The sequence below is a fragment of the Medicago sativa genome, chromosome 4 (assembly GCF_051527215.1).
Source record: "Medicago sativa cultivar Bolivia chromosome 4, Bolivia_mono, whole genome shotgun sequence".
Taxonomy (NCBI): Eukaryota; Viridiplantae; Streptophyta; class Magnoliopsida; order Fabales; family Fabaceae; genus Medicago; species Medicago sativa.
Genome location: NC_140752.1, coordinates 26898752 through 26908027, shown reverse-complemented (window position 1 = coordinate 26908027; position 9276 = coordinate 26898752). Strand labels below are relative to the sequence as shown.

The following is a 9276-nucleotide window of genomic DNA, read 5'->3' as shown; positions in this document are numbered from 1 at the left end:
AGTGCGGTTCTTATGAAATAAGAGGCTTGACTCTTAATGTATAATCGGTCTAAGTAAAATAAAAACGCAATTTTTTTTAAAACTTTCTAATCTTAAGAAGCAATTTAGGAGGCATAGAGGAAGACTGAAAAAAATGTAGAACCTAAAAATTTAGGAGGCATATATTAGCGACATATACCTAAATTTGTCAACGTTCAACGTTCAATATATAACAAAATTAGCAATTATATTTTTCAACATTCAACATATAACAAAAATTTCGACATTCAACATTCAACTTATATTAGAACCATATATTTGCAACATTCAACAAAATTAGCAATCATACACTTAAATTTAAAAAATTAATTACTAGTAAGCATTAAGCAACATATAACAAAATTCATGTAGCTAAGCTTCATTAAAAAATCAAAATCAGAAGAACTTCTAAACATGAACCGAAATATAAAATATTAAGTAAAAGAGAGGTGTTGAGTGAGAAGAAGAAACTCAAACGCGTACCGAAGAAAGAAAGCCCAAACATGTTTTTTATTTTTTTTATTTGAGTGGGGTGTGGGTATTAGGTTATACTTTTTTGACTATTACTTTTCCCACTCTATGCATTTCCTCGTGCGCCCTATTTTTTTCCAAAATTACCCTCGGAGCTTTCCGGATTATATAATCCGAACATGTCCGGATTGTATAATCTGGATTCAACCAGTACACATAACTAAAACAGATTTGCACGTCATTGTGGTTTTTATCATTGTTTTTCAATAAATCATTATATATGTATGTATAAAAGGCAATTAACTTAAATATTATATCAAAAAATGATTATATATATATATATATATATATATATATATATATATATATCATTATACCAAAAAAAGAGTTGAATCGATATCATTACACATTTCACCTAATGATATACATTTCAACTAAACTAATTATATATATCTAATCTATGGCGCTGAAAGATCAATGGAACTATCCTTATTTTCAACCTTCACACCTAGATCAACAAGACCAACCCTCTCATCGGGATCAAGATTTTCAATAATGTACAATTCTTCATCATCTTCTACCACCTCTTGACCCGCCCTCCGACTTAGCTCATTATAATCTACCATCCGACTGGCATATCTATCAGGCCAGCTGTTTGCATCCTCTCGATGGTGTTGTCTCCATAGGTTGCAAGTGGGAGGAATTGGACAATCATCCTTCAATTTCAATGCCATAAAATGGTTGTCATTCACATATGCTAGACACATCTACGGAGAGATACTTGGCGGTGGCGGTGGACCACATAGAGGGAAATAGGTTGCCGAGCGCCCTAATCCAATGGACAACACAACAACCGCTTGGTTGAATTTCTGTGCGATGAGGAAACCCATATCCGGCATTGTCATCCATTTATCCCGTGGTGCATTGCCAATATCGGCGTAGGATAGAGCGTCTAAGACCTCTTTATATCGCCTATCATCATTAATCATCCTCCGATAACAGGCATTTTCATTACCGATAAGCTCTTTGTAAAGGTTGTACCGGACTATTGTGTGATCATCAACAGTCAAGTTACGTAGGACCACAACTGCTCGGAACCCACAATGGCCATCACCGGGTACATCCGTAACATTTTCAATAAAGCCATGCATCCAAATTGGGATTTGGTCTTTGTGTGGTATGTGGACTTCAACGGGTGTTGGCTTCTTCGGATTTTTTTGGAGTTGGCTTAGGAGGACTAGAGACATGTTGCTTTTACGTGCACTCTTTCTACTCGTCCCTGTTGACCGTGTCTGTGAACCTTGTGTTTCTTGGTCCTGGGAGTCAACAATCTCCCATAGGGAAAGGGACCTCCTTGTTGATCGAATGTTTTGCTTATCTTGCTTTGGAGCTTCTTTGGTGGTGACCTTATTTGGCGGTGGACGCATATAGGTGGTTTCCGGTAAAACAAATTGTCGGAATTGTTCCTTCAAATGCAACTTCATGTTGTAATCGGCGACCTTGAACCGAGCCTGCAATGTGTAAGAAAACTGTCATTCTAGCGGTTGTTGAAAAATAGGCAGAAACATGCATTCTGGTCTGTGCACTGATACAATCTGGATTTTAAATTTCAGAAATCAATTATAGAATTCAGAATCTAAAATCCGGAACTTCCCGATACACCCTTTGCATGAGCCTTATAATCAGGAACTCATTACCATGGTCCGGATTATAAAATCCAGATTGCACCAGTACAGGAAATTAAAACAGAAATCCTGGGCAGAACCTAAAGTAACACAGTTTTTTTTTAAAAATTACCTGAAGAATATCCCATTCTGGCAATATAGAGATGTCTTCCTTTTTTTACAGCTTCGGGTCAACCTCGTACTCGAACCTCAACCTCTTCCAGTGGGTGTGAATTTCATCCAAACGAAGGGTGGTTCTGTTCTTGATCTTTAAACCAATCATACACGCACACGGTAATCCGTAAGTGATCAAACTCAAACAAACACATTTTGATTTATTCGTACCAATTTCAAGTGCTTTATTGTACTCCACTATGAGATTATGTAAAGCTTCCCTTGAAATGTCCCGGATCAAATTAGACCACAACACCTTTCCTTTGAACCTATATTCAAGCATTATTATGCTCGTCTGAAATGAAGCATGTATTGCGGTATGTTGCAACTCTAGCATGTTATGAACGGATTGCTAGTTTGTACTCAAATCACCCATATTACTACTCAGATACTTTTTCAACCGAGCGTATGCAGATTCAGCTCTGTTTGTTGTAGTATTCCCCATATGAAGGTTTTTGACAACCCAAAACCTCACAAACTTCTCCTTAACCGGATCCAAAATTGTCGTTTCAACATATTCCAAAAACTTGGGAAATTTTGCGCATAGAACTTTGAACCGGGTCCAATTATCAATATATGTTTCCTTTGTGTCGGAGTCCACAATATCCATCCATGCAGCCATCACAGTCTTCACCTCCGAAGCAGGCTTAATCGCTTGCCCATTCTTGCCTTTGAGATCCGTCACTTTGCAATCCAATTTACACTTTGCTCTCACATTTTGTCCAATGTGATATGAGCACAACAAAGTAGTAGCTTTAGGGAAAACCTTTTCCACAGCATTGATCAAAGCATTGTCCCGATCAGTGACAACTACTTTGGGATAGAGATCTTTGAAGTGCAACATCTCACGACACCTCTCAAGAGCCCAATAAACATTGTCTTGCCTCTCAGACATCATATAAGCAAAAGCAATAGAGAATGTTTTCATGGTAGAAGTGTTACCGACAAACTCAAGCAATGGAAGATGATACTTATTTGTCTTGTATGTTAAATCCAACACAAGCACAGTGGAAAACGTGTTAAATAACTTGATAGAATCTGGATGTGCCCAAAAAACATCACTGACATCCTCAAAATCAGGATAATTCCTACAATGATAAACATAATTATTATCAACCAAAGACTTCAAGAGATGTTGCATGCCATTCCTCGTACCCCTAATGGACCGCCTAAACCTGTAAGTAGCATTATAAACGTGTTTGATGGTAGTTGAAGTGGTACGGTTCCTCTTCTTTAAGTTGGTAGGCATTTTCCTCGGAGGAACGTTTGAATCCACCATCTCTTCAAAGGTAAACACGTTCATTTGGGTTTAGACAATCGGCGGTTTTATGACCTTTCAACACATCTGTCATGTCATGGTTGTGTACACCATGACCAACTTTGAGGCTCCAATCACCACCAGTCAACAAGTAACCTCTCAGCCGAAACGGACACCCGCATTTAACCGAACCAGCTATCTCACGCCGACTCTTTCTCTTGTACTCTGTGTATGAACCTCCCCTTTCACATATCAAAGTAACAAATGCGCTTCTTCCATTGCCACCGTTATCGGATTTACCAATAACAGTGGAAAAACCAAGCTTCCTAGCTTTCTCTCGAACCCACTCCAACAAATCATTCCGTGTTGCAAACTTCTGTTTGGTGGTAAAATGTTCTTGCTGGTCAATACAAACAACAACAACTGGAGGTGGTACAACAGGAGGAATAGGAGGAGGAGCATCCTCTACTTTCGAACCGCTAGATAAATTTCAAGTTTTGGTGGTGGTGGTGGGGATTCTCGGATTTGGCATTTCCGAAATCAGGCGCATCTTCAAGTAAAAGAAGTGGCAACACAATAGGAGATTCATTCTGAGGTGGATCACCATTTGGGGCATCAACTGGAACAACCATGACTGAAAACAGTGCGAAGCAGAGTCAGACAATGAACACAGTTTTTGTACTGGTGCAGTCTGGATTACTCAATCCGAAACACATGAATTCAGTGCAGATTGCATATTCCGAAATGGTACAGTACAGATCATATGACGTGATCAAAAGAAAATTGCCTAAAAAACGAATGGGGGAAGATTTATATACACATTACCTTTGCATTCAGTCAAAAATGATGATGTTAACCTCCCTTGATGGCCAGATTGCTGCTCCAAACCATGTTTTCGCCCTAAATGGTGAGTTTTTGGAGGTGTAGTGAGTGTTTGTGATAAAGGTGGTCTGCTTTAGCTAGGTTCTGGAGAACTATATATAACCAAGCTGTCCGGATTTCGTTTTCCAGAAATAAACGACTATTTTTCCCGCTCAGTTTAAATGCAGGGTGTGCGAAATTTCTATTCCGGAATGTAACCATGGTGGCCGGATTATGTTTTCCGGATAACCTTTCACCCTCACCAAGCCCAAGTATCAAATGCCACATGAATCAGGGTGGTTTGCTAATCATTTTGGATAATTGGATCCGAATTCTTTCTGGATTGTATAATCCGGACAAAGGGTATTTTGGTCAAAATCGCAGGGCGCGCTAGAAGGCAACAGGGTGGAAAAAGTAATAGTCTAATTTTTTTTAGGTCCATGCATTTTGGAGGCCCGACTTGGTTGAGCTGTTTGCACTACTCCAAAATCGAGCCTGGCATTAATATACAAAGATCAAAGTTCAAACTCCGGACATTCACTTATTCACCTTAAAATGAATTTCTAACTGCTAGGTTATTGGATGAACTTATTCACCTTAAAATGAATTTCTAACTACTAGGTTATTGGATGTAAAAAGTATATTAATATTAATTATAATGTCGTGTTGATGTGATTAAAGTTATCAATTTTCTTTTTTAGATTTTATTAAAGCCAAATCTTGGAATAATTAGGGTGGGGTATATAACTCAGACATTACATAACAAGTTATCAATTTTGTTTTTTAGAATTTATTAAAGTTAAATCTTGGAATAATCTCGGTTGGATACAGTGGCGGAGTCAGAAATTTTATAGAGCGTGAACATTTTTTTGCCTTTTGTTGTGTTGTGTGCGCATAATGAAAAAATATTAGAGTTTGCTCTTTTTTTTTAATTGGGTTGATGGGCTATTGGATTGGGCTTAGTATAAAGAAAATAGAAGGTTGCTTTTCTGACATAGAATACTTCCAATTGACACATGGAAATGACCATTTTACCCCCAGCGGCAGTTAACAGCCGCTGGTTAATGCGCCGACAGTTAACAACCGCTGGAGTCTTCCAGCGGCAGTTAACAGCTGCTACGTGCGTTCTAGGATGCACCGTCCTTTTCACCATTCAACCTCTTTTTCTTCATTCATTCAACACATATTTTCCACATTCAACCTATTTTCTTTCAACATTCAACCTATTTTTTCTAAATTCAACCTCTTTTTCCATCATTCATTCAACCTATTTTTTCTACATTTTTCCCCTATAAAAACCCTCACATTCTCACATTTCCTCACATTCTCTCCTCCTTACTCTCATTTCCTCTTTACTTCTTTACTCTTTCTTCTAAAAAATGTTTGTTTGTCATAGTCCAGTACTCAAAGAAACTCAACCAGAACTTGTTCATTGGTTATATATTCAAGTGAGGAACAACACGAATTGCAGCATAAACCTTCTTGTAAAGCTCCTCAAGATCATCTGCCTCGATTCCTTTCTTAATGTACTCACTAAAGTGAGTCTGGTATTTCTCAGGCTCATCCTTAGTCAATACTAAAGTGAGTCTGTTATTTCTCAGGCTCATCCTCAGTCAATAAATTGAGTCTGGTATTTCTCAGGTTCATCCTCACTCAATAAATTTACGGCGAAGATGACTTCACCTATTAAGGAATAAATGTACGACGAAGATGTTATTTTTAATGTTATTGGTACGACGAAGTAGATTTAGTTTTACCCCATTGTAAATGTATTATTATATTAATAAAATGTGATTTTATATATATTACTTGTGTTCCTTTATTTTAGTTTTTATTTTCATTTATTTATATAAAATCCGAATAAAATCCGAATAAAATCTAACGTGAATTCAAATAATTAAAATTCGAATAAAATCTAACGTGAATTCGAATAAATATTGCGTATCGAATAAGTAAATTATAATAAGTACACAACATTAATTCAAATAAAAATGGCGTATTGAATAAATAAATTCGATAAGTACACAACATTAATTCTTAGACAATTTTATTTACATATAATTACATTACGTAAAAGACATGTACGTCAACTATCATTACATTACATTCGGAAATGTACCTTCCAACTACAACAATTATCTTACCCTTTGAATGGGGTCAATTCAAACTAGCTAAACAGCAGGACTCCAGCATTCGTCCAGAAGTCCTTTTGTTCCATTCCAAATGTTAACTTCTTGTTGGTCTTGGTTTAAAATGATAGTATCTAAGTGCCAACGGAATGAGGTCCAGACCTTGACACTTCGATACCATCATTTAAACGAAGCCAACAAGAAATTAACATTTAGAATGGAACAAAAACACACCCGGACGAATGCCGGTGTCCTGCCATTTAACTAGTTTGAATGACCCCATCCAAAGGAAGACAATTGTTGTAGTTGGAATGTGCATTCCAACTACAACAATTGTCTTACCTCTGAAATGGGGTAAATTCAAACTTGCCAAACAACATGACTCAAGCATTTTGCTGGGCATTCATGCTTTCCTTTGAAAAGAATAAATTTTTGTCAGGCTTGATTTAGATTATGGTATTCAAGTGCCAAGGAAATGAGGTCCATTCCTTGACACTTAATACCATCATCTAAGCAAGCCTAACAAAAATTTAATCTTTTCAAAGGAAAAACATTAACGCCCAGCGAAATGCTTGAGTCTTTGCCGTTTGGCAAGTTTGAATCACCCCATTTCATAGGTAAGACAAATGTTGTAGTTTAAATGCACCTTACCCTAACTAATGACAATCTTCTGGCGGAATCAAGCTGTTGATGATATCTTCAGTTGATCTCAGCAACGTCACCCGCATATCGATGCACTGGAACTTGGTGTGCTCCCAAAACATGCTTGTCACGTTTTCGTCGTTCTTTAACTCCACCCAAGTGAATGATACGCTCCCCTCGTCGAGCTTTGGACGTTTATACCGAACATTTTGCACCCTCCTTGTGTCTCTTGGGTTGACTCCTTGGTTGAATTCATTCAGTTGATCCTTGAGATCTCTTAACGTTACATCAAGGCACCGAACCTTCAACCTCTGAGGTTCTCCGCCGTTGAATGTTGCATGAACGTCGATCCACCCGGCGATTGCTTCAAATCTACACACATAGAAATTAAAAATAATCAATGAAAAACTCATTCAAACACTTGTAGTGAAAATTTGACATAAACCCTAAAAATCCTAAACAAACCCTAAAAAATTCATAAAATTCGAAAATAAATTATAAATTCAATCAATATAACTTCATTATAACAGGTATTCATAATATATGTCAATAACATTTCAGATCTACAACATAACTATATTAACAACAAATATTCAAACCCTAAAAAATTTATAAAATTCGAAAAAAAAATTAAAATTCGAAAAAAAATTATATATTTAAGCAATATAAGTTCATTATAACAGATATTCATAATATATGTTAATAGCATTTCAGATCTACAACCATAACTATATTAAAAACAAATATTCAAAATTTAATAATTAAACAACAACTAAAATTATAAACATATAAACACATATACTAACTAAAATGTATGACAATAGCATAAGTGATAACTTACTTGTGATTTAGTGGAAGAAATTTTGGATGATTTGGTAGAGTTTTTTTTTTAGAGAGAGAGTGAAATTTTGAGAGACTGTTATGGTGATAGTGATGATGGAGGGACTGTTTGGAATATGGCCACTGGCGTGAATATATCACAAACACAGCGGTAGTTAACAACCGCTGGCACTCAGCGGTAGTTAACGACCGGCGTGTTTCCCAGCGGTTGTTAACTACCGCAGGGGTATTAAGGTCATTTCCATGTGTCAATTGGAAGTATTCTTTGTCAAAAAAGCAATGATCGACCCTATCGATTGAGCCCGGGGTCGCTGGGTGGTGTCTCCGCCATTGGTTGGATATATAGCTCACTCATTACATAACAACCTGTGACAAGAATGTACACCTTCAATCTTATGCACATTTTCAAATCACTTCCTTGATCTCAAATATAAGCAAAAGATCGATCAACATTAATGGATATATTTGGTTTACAATTTAGATCAAATACATTTATTTTGCTGACTCAACTTTTGCATATATATAAGATCGAAAGAAGTATATTTTATTCACTATGTGACTTTGTTCACTTTTTTGGGATTCCTCTAAATAAATTGTATTAAAATAAATAAATTTGTTTTTGATAAAATTTAATGATATAAAATAATTGATAGAACCAATTTAATGATTTTTTTTGTGAGGCATTAAATTAAAGAAATTGAGTGATGTATACGTATAAAACACACTTAAACATCTAAAATGGATGCTCATTGCAATCCTCTTATCATAAAAATCATCATTTGATTTCATTCCAGTTGGCAATATTTATTATGTTCACATGATCAAAATTAAACATAGTACTATAGAAAAAGCATATTGATTTATTAAAAAAAAAAAAAAAGCATTTTGATAACTATGGAAGGACCCTAATTAATATGAAAGTGGTTGCTAACAATAGTCTAACATGTGCTCTTAGGACGAGTTGGGATCTTTTCCATCTATAAAAATAAATAAAGATTGCCATTATGAAAGATATACACACATAAAAATATGTGGTAGGTCCTATTCTTAAATAGGTCCCATCATCATTAATTATTTTCAAGATTTTTTATGTCTTTATCTCTTCAAATGGTTTAAATGGAGAGGATCCTAACTCGCTTAGGACATGTTTAAGGAATTAAAAGTATCAACTTTTACATAAAAATTTATGTAATTATGACTCTTTTTTTTTCCTTTTTTG

At 35.9% G+C, this 9276-nt stretch overlaps 1 pseudogene; it reads right to left on the bottom strand.

Moving 5' to 3' along the window:
• Positions 1–947: 947 nt before the first annotated feature.
• On the bottom strand, positions 948–4734 carry LOC146927375 (uncharacterized; annotated as a pseudogene).
• Between the last annotated feature and the right edge of the window lie 4542 nt (positions 4735–9276).